The sequence below is a fragment of the Bos taurus genome, chromosome 7 (genome assembly GCF_002263795.3).
Source record: "Bos taurus isolate L1 Dominette 01449 registration number 42190680 breed Hereford chromosome 7, ARS-UCD2.0, whole genome shotgun sequence".
NCBI classification, from domain to species: Eukaryota; Metazoa; Chordata; class Mammalia; order Artiodactyla; family Bovidae; genus Bos; species Bos taurus.
In genome coordinates, this window is record NC_037334.1 from 34,961,292 (window position 1) to 34,981,578 (window position 20,287).

Genomic DNA, 20,287 nt, shown 5'->3' on the forward strand with positions numbered 1-20,287 from the left:
CCTTCCTCTCCTTCCCCTTAGGATCCTGGGCCACACTGGCCCTGCATCATTGCCATCATTACTCTGCCCAGAGAAGCCTGGTAGAAACTCCTTTGTGGCTTTTTGACATCAATCCTGAGGATGTTCAAGATGGATTAAGAAAAGTCCTCTAATAGTTTTTACTTTTCAGGAAGTCAAATGTTATTCAAATCAGAAGCAAAGGCAGTTAACACAGGTAGGCCAGGCCCTCATGTTTGTCAAGGAAGAGACAATGAAATTGTCATTTCCCCCTCAGTAGTCCCTCAGATATTTCCCACTGGGCCTTATCTACCTATCACGCCTTAAGCCTTCCCTCCTTGAGATGTCTTGGCCAGGCCGTGCTCTGTTCTGTATCCAGAGAGTAACTGAGGATGAAGGCAGGCAAGGCAGAGAGATCTTACTGTGAAGAACAAGACCATTTCTATCCTTGTGATTGTGTAGTTGGGTTTTTTCCCAGCAGGTTCTGGGTATTCCCTCTACTTACTTGGTGGTGGTAGTGGTTTAGTCACTAAGTCCTGTCTGGCTCTTGCGATCCCATGGGGATGGCTAGTTGTCTAACCAGTATTTGATCCCTAATGCCAGGGGGTTCCCAGGTGACACCGTGGTAAAGAATCCACCTGCCAATGCGGGAGACACAGGTTTGATCCCTGGGTTGGGAAGACACCCTAGAGAAGGAAATGGCAACCCACTCCAGTGTTCTTGCCTGGAAAATTCCATGGACAGAGGAGCCTGGTGGGCTACAGTCCATAGGGTTACAAAGAGTAGGACATGGCTGAGTGACTGAGCGCTCACACACACCTATACTCACACAGGTACCAGAGGGAGCATGGTAGTCTTGTCACAGAACTAAGAGTTCCTTTCTTCTTTATCCAGGGAAAGTGGCTCCAAATAGTAATGTGTATCTTATCTTCTCCAACGACTGCCCTCTGCCTGACTGTCTTTGGGGTGTGGCGAGAGTTGCAGGTGAATGGGGGATTAGTAGTACAGTCATATCTGTGATTGTACTTCTCAGTGTACTTTCTTGCTCACAGAGAATTCTCAAGGTTTTGAAGCCAAGAAGTGGAGTTAGATTGATCCTGGTCTTTCCAAGATGGCTGCTGCTGCTGCTGCTGCTGCTGCTGCTAAGTCGCTTCAGTCCAAGGTGGCTAAAACCAGTCAGTTCTAAAAGGAAATTAACCCTGAATATTCACTGGAAGGACTAATGCTGAAGCTCCAGTACTTTGGCCACCTGACGCAAAGAGCCTACTCACTGGAAAAGATCCCTACACTGGGAAAATTGAGGGCAGGAGGAGGAGGGAGGAACAGAGGATGAGATGGTTGGATGACATCACAGACTCAGTGGACATGAGTTTGAGAAAACTCTGGGAGATAGTGAAGGACAAGGAAGCCTGGTGTGCTGTAGTCCATGGAGTTGCAAAGAGTCCAACATGACTTAGTGACTGAACAACAACAAATATGGTCTAAAGAAGCATTTGCAGTTTTAAAAGTTATCTCAAAGGTAACATGGTCTGGAATCTCTATAACCTGTAAAAAGCTCTAGAGGTTTCTTCAGATCTTTTTCTAGGAGTCCATAATTCTACAGTACATATTATTCACTGGGTTGCAGAAAATGAGGCCAGCATGTGACGAGGGGCATGCTATAGAGGCAAATGACCAGAAGGTGGCACTAGAAGTACTTACAAGTTTCCTTTGCAGAACATTAGGGAACTGATGCAGCATTGCTTCCTTCCAACTGGTTAAAAGTGACACAACTGTGTTTTGTTAACACAGTGTTACACAGAGCTTTTTTGGTGGGTTTCTGCTTTTACCCAAGCCGTTGCATCCTACTTTCCTGCTGTGTGAGGAGTGTTACTTACAATGAATTCAAAGACCAGAAGGTTTTGTTTGTTGAAATTTGCTTTATGTATTTATGATGCTTTCTATTCTTTGAAGCTTTAACAAAAACAGCCCCCAGTTCTCTGGGAAATGAGAGAACTCGTTTGTTTAGCAACTGTTTGCCCACTTTGGAAATGTTCCAGAGGTCTAGATGCAAGGTTGTTATTGTCTGTCCTGTCAAGCTCTTTGCTGTAAAGGCTTTTAATATTCTTTGTGTGAGTTTAATGTAAAAAGGCACCAAGTTAATGCTGCTTTTACATGACTGATAGACTGCCTCATGAATAAGTAACTCTGTCTATATATTTTTAATAGGAAAAGTACTTACTTAAAAGAAACTTGAAAGCCACCAAGAAACTTGGGAGAAATTCAGCAAGAAGCCTCCCTGACTGTTCTACTTTGTTTAGCAAAAGAAGGTTTTTCAGAGAAAGTAGTTGGCAGCCATCCTAGTAATGGCAACATAGAAACCCATCCTCTTATCCATTTGCTTGGAGCATTTGGGAAACAAGGAGCTGCTGGTCATGAGAGGAACTACAGCAGAGATTGTAGATTTTTCTGTAAGGATCCAAATAGTGCATATTTTAGGCTTCATAGATCATTAGGTATCAGTTGTTGTTGCTCTTCTTTGCCACTGTAGCTCAAAAGCAGCCACAGATAGTATGTAGCTGAGTGAGCATGGATTTGTCCCAATAAAACTTGATTTACAAAAACAGATGGCACTGGGAGATTGGGGTTGACACATATATACTATTGATATGATGTATAAAGAGATAACTAATGAGAAACTGTTGTGTAGCACAGGAACTCTATCCAACACTGTGTGGTGATTTAATGAGAAGGCAGTCCAAAAAAGAGGACATATGTGTATATGTATAATTGATTGCTATATAGTAGAAACTAATACAACCTTGTAAAGCAACTATACTCCAATAAAAAATGATAAATGAGAAGAAACTGGGCTTGGAACAACAGACTGGATCCAACTGGGAAAGGAGTACATCAAGGCTGTATATTGTCACCCTGCTATTTAACTTATATGCAGAGTACATAGTGAGAAATGCTGGGCTGGATGAAGCACAAGCTGGAATCAAGATTGCTGGGAGAAATATCAATAACCTCGGATATGCAGATGACACCACCCTTATGGCAGAAACTGAAGAAGAACTAAAGATCCTCTTGATGAAAGTGAAAGAGGAGGGTGAAAATTTGGCTTAAAGCTCAACATTCAGAAAACTAAGATCATGGCATCTCATCCTATCACATTATGGCAAATACATGGGGAAACTGGAAACAGTGAGAGACTTTATTTTTGGGGGTCCAAAATCACTGCAGATGGTGACTGCAGCAATGAAATTAAAAAAATGCTTACTCTTTGGAAGAAAAGTTATGACCAACCTGGACAGCATATTAAAAAGCAGAGACATTACTTTGCCAACAAAGGTCCGTCTAGTCAAGGCTATGATTTTTCCAGTAGTCATGTATGGATGTGAGATTTGGACTATAAAGAAATCTGAGTGCCAAAGAACTGATGCTTTTGAACTGTGTTGTTGGAGGAGACTCTTGAGAGTCCCTTGGACTGCAAGGAAATCAAACCAGTCAATCCTAAAGGAAATTAGTCCTGAATATTCCTTGGAAGGACTGATGTTGAAGCTGAAGCTCCAATACTTTGGCCACCTGATGTGAAGAGCTGACTCACTGAAAAGACCCTGATGCTGGGAAAGATTGGGGGCAGGAGGAGAAGTGGATGGCAGAGAATGAGGTGGTTGGATGGCATCAGCGACTCGATGGACATTAGTTTGAGTAAACTTCAGGAGTTGGTGATGGACAGGAAAGCCTGGCATGCTGCAGTCCATGGGGTCACAAAGAGTCGGACACGACTGAGCGACTGAACTGAACTGAACTGTGATCCATGTGATCAGATTGGCTAGTTCTCTGTGATTATGGTTTCAGTGCATCTGCCCTCTGATGCCCTCTCGCAACACCTACCGTCTTACTTATTTTATGCTCAAAATTCTCCAAGCCAGGCTTCAGCAATACGTGGACCGTGAACTTCCAGATGTTTAAGCTGGTTTTAGAAAAGGCAGAGGAACCAGAGATCAAATTGCCAACATCTGCTGGATCATAGAAAAAGCAAGAGAGTTCCAGAAAAACATCTATTTCTGCTTTATTGACTATGCCAAAGCTTTTGACTGTGTGGATCACGATAAACTGTGGAAAATTCTGAAAGAGATGGGAATACCAGACCACCTGACCTGCCTCTTGAGAAATTTGTATGCAGGTCAGGAAGCAGCAGTTAGAACTGGACATGGAACAACAGACTGATGCCAAATAGGAAAAGGAGTACGTCAAGGCTGTATATTGTCACCCTGCTTATTTAACTTATATGCAGAGTACATCATGAGAAACGTTGGGCTGGAAGAAGCACAAGCTGGAATCAAGATTGCTGGGAGAAATATCAATAACCTCAGATATGCAGATGGTACTACCCTTATAGTAGAAAGTGAAGAGGAACTAAAAAGCCTCTTGATGAAAGTGAAAGAGGAGAGTGAAAAAGTTGGCTTAAAGCTCAACATTCAGAAAAGTAAAATCATGGCATCTGGTCCCTCACTTCATGGGAAATAGATGGGGAGACAGTGGAAACAGTATCAGACTTTATTTTTCTGGACATTACTTTGCCAACAAAGGTCTTTCTAGTCAAGGCTATGGTTTTTCCAGTGGTCAAGTATGGATGTGAGAGTTGGACTGTGAAGAAAGCTGAGCACCAAAGAATTGATGCTTGTGAACTGTGGTGTTGGAGAAGACTCTTGAGAGTCCCTTGGATTGCAAGGAGATCAGCCAGTCCATCCTAAAGGAGATCAGTCTTGGGAGGACTGATGCTGAAGCTGAAACTCCAGTACTTTGGTTACCTCATGCCAAGAGTTGACTCATTGGAAAAGACCCTGATTCTGGGAGGGATTGGGGGTAGGAGGAGAAGGGGACGGCCAAGGATGAGATGGCTGGATGGCATCACCGACTCGATGGACATGAGTTTGAGTGGACTCTGGGAGTTGGTGATGGACAGGGAGGCCTGGCATGCTGTGATTCATGGGGTTGCAAAGACTCGGACACGACTGAGCGGCTGAACTGAACTGAGGAGGTTATAAAAGTGAAAATTAAAGGAGTAATAAAGAACTAAAATTTAAAAAAAAATAAAAAGTGATAATAGTAAAAATAAATCTAGGAATTTCTCTGGAGCTGCCATGGGCAGTGTGGGGTCTGTTCAGTTTCAGATGCTTGTTCCAGCTTGTACTTGTTCTCAATATCTATAATACTTCAGTTCAATTCAGTTCAGTTCAGTTCAGTCGCTCAGTCGTGTCCGACTCTTAGCTATAATGCATAGTCAATGTTAACTAAGGGCTTTTAATCTGTTGCACTGTCACTTCCAGAGCTGTTCCCTCATCTTTGTTTATTTTGGTTTCCTCTTTTTGTAAGTCTCTCCGGTGTCTAATTTCCACCCTGACACAAGGGGGCGAACTTGGTCACTTATTTAGGCTCTCTTGTTCAGTTGTGTTGTGGTGAGGGAGGAACACTGCAAAGAAATATCACTGGTGTGTGTAGGGAGTGCTCGCAGTGTATGGACCACTCTGGGTTTCCCCTGCTCACAGTGGCGTGTGCTTTCTGGGTTTACACTGCTCAGGCTCCAGGCTGCGCTGCAGGGCACTGTCCAAAGTGGGCCCTGTGGTTTTGTGCACTTCCTAGGTCTAAGCTTCTCAGGTTCAGGTTCTCGGGTACTCTGCAAGGGTACAGACTCGGTTGGGCATGCATTTTGTGCCCTTCCCAGGTCCGAGAAGCTCAGGCGACGAGGTGCTTGGTGAGCACACTGTCCCAGGTGGGCCGTGCATCTTAATCACCTCTGCAGTCCTGGCCGCTTGGTTTTCTGAGTATGCCGCAAGAGCACCGTCTCAGGTGTGCCATGTGTCTCCTCTGGGGAGCTTATCTCAGGCTGTGACCCTCCTGGCAGATATCAACCATACAGGATCCCAGGAAGACATGGTTAGCAACTGGGAGCCTATACCCTAAGGACCAATGATGCCACCCACGCCTCCCTGTCCAGTCCCCCTCCCTGGTGATGGATGTGAGCATCTGGGCTACTTCTCTGCAGGCAGTTGCAGTTAGGTGGTGGTGATTTTTTTTTTTTTTTCCTCCTTGTTATGTTACCCTCTGAGATTCCAAAACTCCCCAAAGACCTGCCTGTGAGAGGGTTTCCTACTGTTTGGAAACTTCTCCTCCTTCATGACTTCCTCCCCAGGACAGGTCCCCATCCCTAGCTCTTTTGACTCTCGTTTTGTCTTCTATATTTTGTCCTACCTCCTTTCAAAGAGAATGGGCTGCCTTTCTGGAGGCCTGATGTCCTCTGCCAGCATCTGGAAGTTGTTTTGTGGAAGTTGCTCAGCATTCAAATGATTTTTTGATGAATTTGTGGGGGAGAAAGTGGTCTCCCATCCTATTCTTCTGCCCCCTGAATGTTTCTTTTTTGACCCTTTTGTTTTGCTGTGATAGCAGCTGAGGGTTATCCAGATGTGTTTGTCTTTGTCCTCATGGATTTCCCACTATTATAGAACAAAAGGCAGAGAGCAGGTTGTTTCTGTGGCCACTGCAAGTAGGGTAAACCACTGTTAAAATTAGTGGGCCATGGCGATTTGTTTCATCATCTTGGTTCTTAAAAGTGACAGTTGTGTTGCACCAAGTGGATTCAGCATAATCTTCTGGTAGCATCATACTTGGCCAACAGTCATCCTTTAAAACAGGAGTTGGCATCGGATAGCCTGCTGGCCTAATCTGCCCTCCACTGTTCTGAAAATAAAGTTTTATTGGAACACAGCCATGCTCATTTCCTTTCTCATCCTCTGTTGCTGTTTTTGCTTTAAAATGACAGTTAAGTAGTTGCTACAGAGACTTTGTAACCTACAGGGCTTAAGGTATTAACTGTCTGGCCCTCTATAGAAAAAGCTGGTTGACCTTTGTCCTGGAGTAGTGTTTTTCAGATATTGTGATGAAGAACTAGTTTTTATTTTTTAAAATTCATCATGATGATGTTGGCATCTGCTGTCCATGACTGGTAGCAGCTTGCACCACCTGCAACCCACCACACAAGTGCTGAAACCCCACACTGGCTCATTCATTTTGAAGGACACAAGTCCACTGCTCCTTGGATGTGGCCATATGTTAGTGTCAAATGACTATGAAAGCTTTAAATTCTTGCATCCAGTTTCTGTACTTATCTAGTAGGGGACAAGGCACAGACAGCTTACAGATCAGCAGCTTGGTTTTAAGGGCAGTGCATCAACCATTAACTTCACTTAAATGTAGATTCTGATTCATTCAGTAAATCTAGGGTAGAGCTTGTTACTCAGAATTTCTAACAAACTTCTGGATGATAGTGACGCTGCTGTTCATGGGCTATTCTTTAAGTGACTCTGCTCTAGAAGTATTTCCAAAGCAGTCAAATCGGACATCAATATAGCCTCTTCTCACAGATTGGTGCTGCTTCCGTTTGACTGCTAAAGACTAGGTTTTGTAGAGGAATGAAACAATTTGTATTGACTTCCAAGAATGAAATGCAGTTGCCATTAACCAAGCGATGCCTAAGAAAGGTGGACACCCTCATCCTATCCCATATATATTTTAACCTTGATATCAGCTTCTTAGTGCTGACACCAGCCTTCAGTTCAGTTCAGTTCAGTCGCTCAGTTGTGTCTGACTCTCTGCAACCCCATGGACTGCAGCACGCCAGGCCTCCCTGTCCATCACCAACTCTCAGAGTTTACTCAAACTCATGTCCATTGAGTAGGTGATGCCATCCAACCATCTCATCCTCTGTCATACCCTTCTCCTCCTGACTTCAATCTTTCCCAGCATCAGGGTCTGTTCAAATGAGTCAGTTCTTTGCATCAGGTGGCCAAAGTATTGGAGTTTCAGCTTCAACATCAGTCCTTCCAATGAACACCCAGGGCTGATCTTTAGGATGGACTGGCTGGATCTCCTTGCAGTCCAAGGGACTCTCAAGAGTCTTCTCCAATACCACCATTCAAAAGCATCAATTCTTTGGCACTCAGCTTTCCTTATAGTCCAACTCTCACATCCATACATGACTACTGGAAAAACAATAGCCTTCACTAGATGGGCCTTTGTTGAGAAAGTAATGTCTCTGCTTTTAATATGCTGTTTAGGTTGATCATAACTTTCCAAGGAGTAAGCATTTTTTAATTTCATTGCTGCACTCACCATCTGCAGTGATTTTGAGCCCCCCAAAACAAAGTCTGCCACTGTTTCCACTGTTTCCCCATCTATTTGCCATGAAGTGATGGGACCAGATGCTATGATCTTTGTTTTGTGAATGTTGAGCTTTAAGCCAACTTTTTCACTCTCCCCTTTCACTTTCATCAAGAGGCTCTTTAGTTCTTCACTTTTTGCCATAAGGGTGGTGTCATCTGCATATCTGAGGTTATTGATATTTCTCCCAGCAATCTTGATTCCAGCTTGTGCTTCATCCAGCCCAGTGTTTCTCATGATGTACTCTGTATAGAAGTTAAATAAGCAGGGTGACAATATACAGCCTTGATATACTCTTTTTCATCTTTGGAACCAGTCTTGTTGTTCCATGTCCAGTTCTAACTGTTGCTTCCTGACCTGCATACAGATTTCTCAAAAGGCAGGTCAGGTGGTCTGGTATTTCCATCTCTTTCAGAATTTCCCACAGTTTATTGTGATCCACACAAAGGCTTGCTTGAAACCATATCAGTAGTGATATTGATTATAGTTGTTTCATATGCATAGAACATAAGAGAAATGCAAATTGCTCTTAACCTCCTTTTCCCCTCCTTTCTTCACTTCCTTAGTTTCCTTCTTCCCTTCCCATTATTATGTGTTATATGAAGAGTCTTTAAATCTTTATTTAGACCTGCAAGAAACTGGGAAAGAATGTATCAAGCAGGAAATGGAATCATTTTCACATTCTTGTAACATTAAATTCAAAAAATATACTTAAGCGATTGGGTAAATGCCTTTCTGTGTCATCTGGGGGCACTTTTGCTACCACATATGCTAGTCTTTGGATTTGCCTCAAGGTTTATGTCACCAGAGTTGAATTTTGCCCCTTTCCTGCCCTCCCTTAGCTGCTGTTTATCAAGAACTTTATGTGTAGTTCAGCTGCTGCTTATCAGTGTAAATGATCTGGGCCACTGAGAAGAACAGCAAAAGACATTAATAAAGTTTGCTTTCTGGGTTGCTTACCATGAAAAGTTTATTTAGGAGCTGAATCTCCTTTTAAAAGAATCACTCCGTATAGTACATTAAAAATGTATGATGTTTGTTTATCAATTTTAGGACAAACACTGCTTTGTGTTTGTATATATACAGTTACTACGTAGTTTTTCAGAAATATTAGCATTGGAGTTTATTCATACTGCCTTAAAGCTAAGTGGTATCCATGTTCTCTTTAAAAAAAAAAAAAGTGCCAACCTGGGACAAAGTCATTTGTATCAAATACTTGGTTAGGCTCTCTCTTCTTCTCCTTACAGTACCTTGACCTCTCTAAAGTTTTCCAGATGTAAAATCAAAACTATGATAACTTGGTCTTCCCTAGTGACTCAGTGATAAAGAATCCGCCTGTCAATTCAGGAGACATTGGTTTGGTCCCTGATCCAGGAAGATCCCATATGCCATGGAGCAACTAGGCCTGTGTGCCAAAACAATAGAGCCTGTGCTCTAGAGCTCACGGCTACAACTCTTGAAGCCTACGTACCCCATAGTCTGTGCTCTGCAACAAGAGAAGCTACTACTGTGAGAGGCCCACGTGCTGCCACTCAAGAGTAGCCCCCACTCACTGCAAGTAGAGAAAAACTTGTGTGGCGGAGAAGATCCAGCATAGCCAAAAATAAAATAAATAAACAAAAATTTTTAAATGATAACTTTTTGCTGATAGTTTGGCCGATGTTGGAGTAATGTCACAACAGCATTTGAAATGTGGGATTCTAAACTATTGACAAAACACAACTGTGTTGTTTGTGATGCTTCGAGTATTGAAACAAATTATGTAAAGCGGTAGGGATCAAAATATAACATCTTTGTTGGTTGAAATCAAAATACTTCATCCTTGAAAAATCCAGAAAACAGTCAAGATGAAATACATCTCTGTAGTCTAAGATCTTAAATTTACCAACAAAAGGGGGGAAAAAAGGCCCCCACAAGTCAGTACGTGCACACTTTTTTCTCCTCTCAGCCACAGAGTGTAATCACCTATCCTTCTTTATGCTCTTGTCATCAGCTTCAGGGCCATCCACCCAGGTCTCCTGCACACACATCAACCTGCTCCACCTGTTCAGGTGCTTTGCCTCATCGTGTGTCTTGATTTTTACACAGCTCCTGAGTGATCCAACTGCCTGAGGTCTTATTCTCTCCATGTCCTCTTACCATGGAACTGAAACTCAAAGCCTGTATGTCACTTTCTTTTCTGAGACTTACCCAAAAGGATGACATTCCTGTACCTCTGCTTGTGCTCTCAGGCCCTCTGTTATCAGTCTCCCATGCTTCTCCATTCCCACCTCCAGGTACTCCCAGCATTGCCCTAACACTTTAGTAATGTGGAACTATGCCTAGGATTAAAAAATGTCCTGCTGCATCACACTTCAGGCCTTTGATCATGATTTCCCACCTGCCTGTAGTAATCTACCCCAGTGGTTTTCAGTCGGAGGCAGTTTTGATCTGCTAGGAGATAGTTGGCAACGTCTAGAGACATTTTTGGTTGTCATAACTTGGAGAGGGATTCTACTGTCATCTAGTGGGAAGGGATCAGGGATGCATGAAAGCCTCCCACAGTGAAGAATTATCTGGCCTCCGTGTCAGTAGTGCCAGGGTTGAGAAGCCTTGCTCTTCCTCTACATTTCCAGCAGGATAAGTTGGACATTCTCTCCACTAGCAAATTGTCCTTGATCCTTCCTCTCAGAGTCTCAGCGAAGCCCCTCCACTGTGTTATGAAATTGTTCTTTGTGTATTCCTGCAATGTCACTGCACAGATCATGTATTACTATGTTTTTATTTCATTTTTAATAAAGCTAATACAGTTGCAACAAAAAAACTCCAGGTCTTCCCAGAATGATGGCTAAATCTCACTTTCTTGATTCAGAACAAAGCTGATAGGTGGCTCAGCTACCTCCCCTCAGCATTAAGATAGAAACAAATTCAGAAACCAGCTCAGCAGCACCCACCCTCCCTCCACACAGCCAACACAAGGAGAAGACAGGTTACCCCCTCTCACATTTCTGTGGAGGACATGCTTCTTTTCCAAAGGTCAAGTGGAAATAACAGAAGAATCCCTGTTTGTCTTTTTCTTTTAAAGAAAGCCAATAAGGAAGGCATGGCAACCCACTCCAGTATTCTTGCCTGGAGAATCCCATGGAAGAGGAGCCTGGTGGACAGCAGTTCATGGGGCTTCAAAGAGTTGGACATGACTGAAGCGATTTAGCGTGCGTGCATGCATGGAACCTATGAAAAGAGTGACTGCCCTTATTATTCCTTTTCTGGATGTCTGCTTTGCCAGAGAATTAGGGACAATGAGGTGGGGGTGGTGAGCTTTTACCCGGGGAGCATGTTGGAGCCACTGTCTGTCCACACCAGACTCCTGGAGAGCATATACAATGAGCAGAAGAGCAACTACCACCAACATCAGGCAGGACTGTGACCTGGCCCAGGCAGGGGGGTATTCGTGTTCTCTTCCTCCTGTCTCAGCCCCACTCTCACAGGGAAGGAAGCAGCAGTGGGTGGAAGAAGGGGAGAGGAGAGATGGGAAAAGTCAGACCATCCAGCCCATCTGTCCACTTCAGGCCAGTCAAGTCAGAGCTGTGACCTGGGCTTGGTGTTGGGGTGGGTAAGAGAGACAATATTACAATCAATGTAACACTGAAATTTTAAATAAGTCAAACTGAATCTTGGGAAATGAAAGGACACTGCTTTTATAAGTCAGAATGTCTAAAAACTTACAGAATTGGGTCAGGATGATATTAAGGAAGGCATTACTTATTTAAGACATCTAGGAATAGTTACTGGCAAAAAGAAAATCAGGTTTACATCCTCATGAATTGACATTCCTCAATAAGCTATATATATCCATGATAAAAATTTTTGCCAAGGTCCAGCCCCAGCTGATCCAGGGAGTTCGAAGCAGGGACAGCGTTGGCAAAGATCAGGATACAATAGCTTCAATTAGATATTAATTAGAGATATAAAGAGTAATAGAATGAGGATAGCTCAGTAGGAAAATTCAGTGGAGAAAAGAGGCTGAGTAGCTTGGTTTACGCGGGAGACAATAAAACTTCAAGAAGTTTGCACCACTTACGTAGGCCTCAGGTGTCCTTCCGTTCTCCCGAAGGAGAGGAGACACTGAGGCCTCCCCGGTCAGATCTTAGAAGCCCAGGCATATTTAGTAAGCATGGCGGGCTCCGCGCTCCAGATGGAAACTCAGCCAGAGTTTGAGAGAGAGAACGACGTGGGGAGACCAGTGTTTTGAAGAACTGATCCCAATTCTTTATTTTCCATGGTCTACTTTTTTTTTTTTTTAGACTTTACAATATTATATTGGTTCTGCCATATATCTAAGTGAATCCACCACAGGTATATACACTGAGATGTTATGCAAAAGTCACGAGGGGTCAGCAGTCCTGACTTTTATCAAAGTTAGGTGCTTCATACAAATGTATACAGAGGTCTTAGGGGTGTTACATCATCTTCTGGCCAGGGGGCCTGCTGACAATTTATGACCCTCTCCTTGTGACAGTGGTCAGTCAACCAGGACACTTATTTCTCCAGGGGTGATTATTCTTAAAAAAGACTCCACCTTCCGAAGGTACCAGATAAAGTTACATTCCTATAGGGTGAGGGTGTAGTGGGTTTTAATTAAGGAAAGAATTTACTTAGCCTAAGGTCTAACATGATTAATATCAAAGGTTAATACTTATTTCTTCTATATATTCATTAATGTGTGTAAGGGCAGGGGATGTGGAGACTTAGCAACAAACATTGGCTCAACAATGAAAAACCCTTCACCAATACAATCTCTAATCAGTCCACTATACTTATACTAATGGTTTTCTAACTTTTCTAAGGAACCTGTTTTTAGAAGGTTTAAAGCATCTCGTACCTCTCACGGTTGGGAGGCTGTGAGCAATCACATGTGGCCGGACAAGCCTGTCAGGCAGGCTAGAGAACCTTCAGAGGAGTTTGTAGGTTAAATCACTCTTGTCACGCCCAGGAGTTTTTATTAACTGGACCTCTAAGTTAACTCCTTCTCTGAAAGAGGTGGTGGGGGACAGCCCCCCATAAAGTCAGAGGTGTAGGTGAGAGCACAAAGTAGTAAAGTAGGCAGGCTCTGGTTATGGGGGTAGATGCTCGAGAATTTCCAGGGGGACTCCTGAGGCTCGATCCCACCTTTGCCTATGTCGAGCCTCCTTCCTCATGACCTTTGCCATGGGTGGAGGTCCTCCCGCTGGCTCCCCGCAAATTTCAAACAGTACAGAAAGAGATAAGGATTATGTAATAATGACATAATCTATTTTTCAACACAACATTAAAGGTCCTTCATTCTTAAAGGCAATTTTTCACTACAAATGTGTGTCATGAAATTCGGAGTTTCTTGGGTGCTTTCTACATGGTGGGAGACACTCATTTCAGAAAGCCTCCTGCAAGCCTGGGGTGTGAGGTGACTGAGAAGTCGGCACCAGTGCCATTGTGCGTTTGTGCTCAGAAGGGAAGGAACATAGCCACCTTGCCTATCCCAGCCTTTGTCCCATCAATCTCCACCAGCCCCATGTGACCCACTCTAATGTCAGTATGTAGAGCTCTTTTTTGAAGGGTTGAATATTCTAAGACTTTATAGAGGTATAATTTCTACTGAACTCAGAAGTTTCCACGTACTCCCCAAAGGAAGGAATTTCAAACTTACGACCTGTGTATCCTGTATGCACCTTTAACTGGCTCCATACTCCACTGTACATGTGTGTGCATGCACAAACATGCATGTATGTTGTAATGCAACCCCATCTTTTGGTCTCTGAGGACAACTTTACTCCTTTCCCAGGTGGATTTCTCTCTCTCTGTTCTTGGCTTCTCACAATGTGAGAAATGTCTCACTGTTTTCTCTTGAGCTTTGCCCTTCTCTGCCCTTCACACAGGCTCTCAAGGAAAGGAAAAGGGGCTGTGTCCTCCCATTTCTGTAGGACTAGTGTAAAAGGATAATATGGGATCTTTGGTTGAAAAAAATTCTTAATAATTTAAAAAATGGTGATGACAAAGCACTAAGCCAAACACAGGGGCCCTCTCCCAAGCACGGGGGCCCCCTGGATTGGGCCCCACCTTCTGTGAGGGCAGGAGCCCAGCGGCTGCCTTTACTGGGTCACCCTCTGAAGGGGAGCTCACCTTTCAAAACCATGAATTCATTTTCCTCAGGGACAACATAGTTGTGTACACCTCCTGGAAAGAGATTTCCCAGCTGTCCTGATCTCGGCTTCGCCATCCAGGAACAATATGTGACCCAAGATGGTGCTGCAGTGCATCTGCTGGGGCCTGAGAACAACCCAGAGGGAAAGACCCACACACTGGTTTTCTGCCCCTCTCTTGCTCAGAGAAGGTGCTGTGGCCAGTTGGTTTCTCTTGATTGATTCTTCCTCTGAAGAAAAGGGAAAGAGGGAGTGTCTATTCCTTCTCTTTATGTGGTGAAATATGAGCTTCCCCAGTGGCTCATATATAACATGAAATTCAGCATCTTAACTATTTTTAAGTGCACAGCTCAGTGGCAAGAAGTATATTCATGCTGTCGTGAAGGCACCACCACTATCCATTTCCAGAACTTTTTCATCATCCCAAATCTCATTCCTTTTATTGCACCTGTTACCCTGGACCACAAGCCCCTTGGAGGCTGCAAACATGACTTACCCATGCTTGAATTTCCGTGGCCTTTCATGTAGTAGATACTCAACACGATTGCTAAGCTGCATATCCATTTGGCAGAGGGAAACGGAGGAGAGCTGCTGTCGCTCTACCATGGAAATGAAATGACGCCCAAGAACAGTTAGCAATGTTTGCCTCTCGTTTCAGTGCCACCCTTTTCGTTCCCAGGAAATGATGTGAATAGGTTATTTCATATATGAGCTGTTAAGTCCTTTATGATGTCCTGCTAGCTTTTAATTATAGAACATCCAGGAATTTCCTGTAAATGGAGTAATATGTCCCTAAATGTATGAAGCTGTGTCTTAAATCTTTACATGAAGGGGGAAAAAAAAAGTACAGGGAATAATTAGCAAGCAAGCCTGTACTTGCATCTCATCCTGAATTCTTACATTGGTCCAGTCCTTTTTCAGATGAATGAGAATTCCATTTGACCTAAAGTTTTTATGGCTTAATGTGAGGAAACCATTTTTTATCTGTTTGAAAACTGGTCAAATGTGTCTAAAATACAAGTTTAGGAAAGAAAGACTTGGTCTAATCAGTGTCCTCTACTTACAGTGTGACTTCAAAAATTCAATAAATATTTTTATATGATTCCTTGAAGTTTAGAGGTTGGAGGCAAGTCTAGTAAATTACTAAGACCAGATACTGAAGTTATTTTCTATTGAGAGGAAGAGAGAGAAAGGGCTCTTATAGTGGGACTTCACTGGTGGTCCATTGGTTAAGATTCTATGCTTCCAATGCAGGGGCTTAGGGAACTAAGATCCCACATGCCACTGGGTATGGCCTGAGGGGGGGGGGGTGGGAATAGTCTGGGCTTAAGATAAATAGTTTGAAATGAAAAGAGAAGAAATGCAAAGCAGGCAAGTAAAGGGAGGAATGTGATTGCTGAATGGATGTATATCCAAAAAATTACCCCTTTCTGATAAATTTAAGCAGGTAGATATAGACCAAAATAAAGCTGCCTATAGTATGTTGAAACAAAATTGCTCTAATGTAATTTCCTGGAAGAGTTTGGGGATATTAGAAAAGATGAGGAAAAATACAGTTGGGCCTAGGATAGGAGTCTCAATTTGGCTGTTGGGGAGCAGGCTGTGTTTCTCTTCTTCTTAAGAGGAGTCATTGTTACCTGTTGGTCATGTTTTTTGAGACCCACAATTATATCTGGGGGTATTTTCTAGTTCTTAGATGTGTGGGGGAAAAACAACCATTTTTCTATAACAATGCCTTTGTTTGGAGTTATCAGATAGTGATAATCGTGTATGATGCTGCTTGTTCAGGAATGTCTTAACATCTGCCCTTGAGCACTATTCTCTCATATCTTGTTTTAAATTGTAGCTCTGTTAGGAAAAGATTTGTGATTATGTTTATGTATTTATTTACAAGAGGCATTTAATTTTTGTGTTGGTTTGAGTAACAGCTGCTACAAAAAAATATGCCATAGCATTTCAGTTGGATGACACTGAGTTTTCCTGGTCCATGGGCAGATGATTTTCCTCTTTGTGGTCATTTGGGGAGCCAGACTCTTATCATCTTGTAGCTCTTCCATTTCCTAGGCTCTCAAAGTCCTTTGCATGAAGCCAGTGAAAGGAGGAAAACTTTAAGAACAGGAATGTTTGTCTAAATTGCCATTAGATAACACAGATGGGATTTTTCACCTTATAAAATAAAGGATAATATAAATTTGTCTAGCATTCCCCACATTTTAATTAATCCAAAACTACTATGATAGTTTTTTATTTACCAAACTTCTGGAAAAAAAGCCTGACAAATTTATGTTTCTTAAGTTCCTAAGTTAAATGTATACAGTTGGTCTTTGAACAAGGCAGGGATTGGAGTGCTGACCTTTATGCACAGTTGAAAATTTGCACATAACTTTACAGTTCTGCTTCTGTACCTATGGTCATACATCTGTGGTATGATCATGGGTGGTGTAATATTATGGGAAGTATTTAGTGAAGGAAATCTGCACGTAAATGGACCTGTGTAGTTTGAACTACATGTCATGCTGTTCAAGGATCAACTGTTTAAGTAAAATATGTTAGTGTGCATTTTGATGCTGGTGTACATTCAAGGTGAAAAAGTACTCATGTTCACGAACAGAGACTAGAAAGATACCTCTTTATAAATTGATGTGTTTGTAGGTTTCATGGGCTTTGTAAATTGTAAACAATCATAACATACTTTATTGTACAAGTGAAAAGGCCCTGGAGTTTGTCATTGTCCTCACTGTTTATAATACGCTCTTGTTCCTAGAGTAATAACGGATCAAATCCTTAACAATTAATTTTGTAGTCTGCCTCAGTAAAGGATTCCATTCTCCTCCATGATTTTGTTTTTAGTTAGTAAAATAAAGTGACCAGAACCATTTAGTCTTATCACCCACATATGTCTCTCCTTCCTTCAGTTCAGTTCAGTTCAGTTGCTCAGTCACGTCCAAATCTTTGTGACCTCATGAACTGCAACATGCCAGGCCTCCCTGTCCATCACCAACTCCTGGAGTCCACCCAAACCCGTGTCCATTGAGTCAGTGATGCCATCCAACCATCTCATCCTCTGCCGTCCCCTTCTCCTCCTGCCCTCAATCCTTATATTCCTATAAAACCCTCTGCTATTAGCTGGATTTCAGGAATTCAGACTCCTGCAAGAAATAGCAAAAGAATTAGTATCAGAAACATTTGACTTTTTGTAGATAATACAGGGAATAGGTACTGCTGTGATGTTTATATTCTGTATGATTCTGTATGATATACAGGGAGTTCATTATGGGTACATGTGACTGAGTCAGGATTTGTAGGATGGATCCTGTACTAGATGAGTGGTTTCTACTCAAGACCATCAGAATAAGGTAGCCCAGGTGCTTTATCACTGGACAGATATTAACAAGTCTTCCCTTACCTCCACTTTACAGCTAAGGAAACTAGGGCTCTGAAAGTATAGGAACTTGCAAAATTCATTGGTTATTGAGTGGCAGAACTGAAGAGCAGAGGACTTCAGTTTGATGCCAATTTGTGTTTGTTGTTTGCTTTTCAATTGCCAACAGGCCTGGAAGGAGAAAAGACTCTGGTGGGTTATTTCTGAAGGACTGGAAAGAGTTTTGTTGGGGGAACATTTTGGCACCCAGACGTTGGTTTAAAATTTTCTGAAAACCACCTAAGTGTTCAGAGACCTGAACTGTAGGTGCAGAAGGCCTAGCCTAGCTTTTCCTTTTGTGTCACTGGTACTGAGAGTGTGAAACAGGTTAGAGAATGGGATTTTCTCATCCCTGCTCAGATGCTTTTAAGGTCACCCTGCTCATAGGCAAGTCTAACTTTCTTTCACATAAACTTGGAATGTTTAGTTCTTTGGTACTGCCTTTTGAATAAAAAGGAAGTTATGCTTTATCTCATTATGATAATACAAATACGATGTTCTTCAAATCAAATGACCCTCATCACCAAGGTAAATCATTATCACTTAAACAAACCTGTAGTGTGTTAAACTGCTGGCAATGCTTGGGAGAAAAACCAGCAAAGACAGTCTTTACATAGTTTAGATGATGGAGACAATGACAAACAACAATAGCAACAGTTTAATGCTTGTAAAATGCTTACTACATGCCAGGCACTATTCTAAGCATTTCTTGTATGAACTCATTTAACCCTCATAACAATCTAGAGGTAAAGCATGATTAGGGGTTTTATAAAGTCATACAGGCAGAGAAAAGTCAAATGGAGATTTGAGTCTACAGTCTTAAATTATGCAAACTTGATTCTTTTTTAGATATTTTAAAATCAAAGTCAAAGAAAGCACTGATGTTTAGTGCGTGAAGTATATTGAAAGTAACTTTTTCCATATAAGAAGCTTAAGTTTAAAGTACTTGTCTTCCTAAAAGGGGTTGTAGTATGTTGAGACTATAATTTTAAATATTTCACCTAACTTTTATAATAGTAACAATAAACTATGTTTAAGAGACAAAGAGGGCTTCCCAGGTGGTGCTAGTAGTAAAGAACCCGCCTGCCAACAGTAGAAGATGCAGGAGACTGGGGTTCAATCCCTGGATGGGGAAGATCCCCTGGAGGAAGGCATAGGAACCCACTCCAGTATTCCTGCCTGGAGAATCCTGATGGACAGAGGAGCCTTGCCGGGCTACAGTCCAAGGGATCACAAAGAGTCAGCCATAACTGAAGCAACTTAGCATGCACACACAAAGAGACTAAGATCCGTTTTAATTTCCCTAAATGTAATTGTAATATAGCCCTGCTGAGTGCAGCCTTTAGCAGTTGGCTGAAGCTGTGTGCTATCCTCAAACCTTGTTACCAGGCAACAGTTACCCCAGACAGTTTGTGCTCCTGCTCAGCCTTCAGTCTGGGCCCCTCCCCCAAGCAATCAACTATCAATGAGCAACCATTAGTGATCCTGCTCAGCCATTGGAGGATGCTACAGTGAGCTCTGCCCACAAACAACTAACTGTTGATAAGTGACCGTTAGTGGTTCCATTCAACCAGCGGTCCCTGGAGTGGTAGTCTTCAGGCGGAGAGTGAAAGAGGCGGATCCCACCCTTCTCCACAGGGACTTCCAGCTCACTCCTCAGACTCGCCGGTGAACAGGCTGGGGGCTGTGTCTTGCAGGGCTCCAGAGCTCTCGCCATGGCCTCCCACTTACTCGGCTCAGACCTTGAATTGGCGGTGAATCTCCCCCTCATCCCTGTCTCTGCGACCTAATGGCAGTGGCTGTCTGCCTGGGATGCAGCCTGTGGGACCTGGTCCTGTTGTACTGGCAGCCTGAGGGCCAGCTGGGTCCTGGATGCCTGGCTCCCTCAGCGATGTCAGCTGGGCAGATTTTGGGGATTTGGCCCTGAGGGAGCTTCCAACTGAGATCTGTCTTCTCTTAGCCAGAACCAGGACCTCGGAGGGAGAAAGTTGTATCTCGGGGCCTCGGGAACATCGTTACCTGACCATGACCCAACCCCTTGAGCAAAGGATCCAACACCAAGAAGTTTGCAACAACCACACCCCTCGCTCACTTTTCTTAGAAAAGGGCTTTGCTGACAGCTTTCAGGAATTTGGGGGGTTTTTAAGGCATGAGCCACCCATCTCCTTGCTCTCAATAAACCTGTCTCTGTTTCACACTCTGACGTTTTGATATTGTTTGGCCTCACTGTGCCTTGGGCACACAGACTTGCTTTTTGGTAACAGGAAAAATAAACTATTCTTAAGAGACAAAGATCCATTTCATCTTACCTAAATTTATCATTTTATAGATTTTCTTTGGATTAGGGTTTTTCTTGCTCAATTTTTAAAGGAAATTCATAAAAATATATTAGTTGTATGGAAAATGTTAAACCAATAAATAGGTAAATATGTTTTCCTTTTCTGAAAAATGATAGATTTACTATCTCTGAGTAGAAACTTAGCTAGGTTTTATTTTTTATATTTGATTT

The 20,287-nt window shown here is 42.7% G+C and overlaps 1 long non-coding RNA gene across 1 annotated transcript; it reads left to right on the forward strand.

Annotated features, from left to right (window-relative positions):
• The first annotated feature begins 17,841 nt into the window (after window positions 1-17,841).
• On the forward strand, window positions 17,842-19,981 carry LOC112447544 (uncharacterized). The gene is made up of 2 exons (XR_003035745.2): window positions 17,842-19,532; window positions 19,739-19,981. It is a non-coding gene; the product is annotated as an uncharacterized lncRNA (long non-coding RNA).
• Window positions 19,982-20,287: the final 306 nt, after the last annotated feature.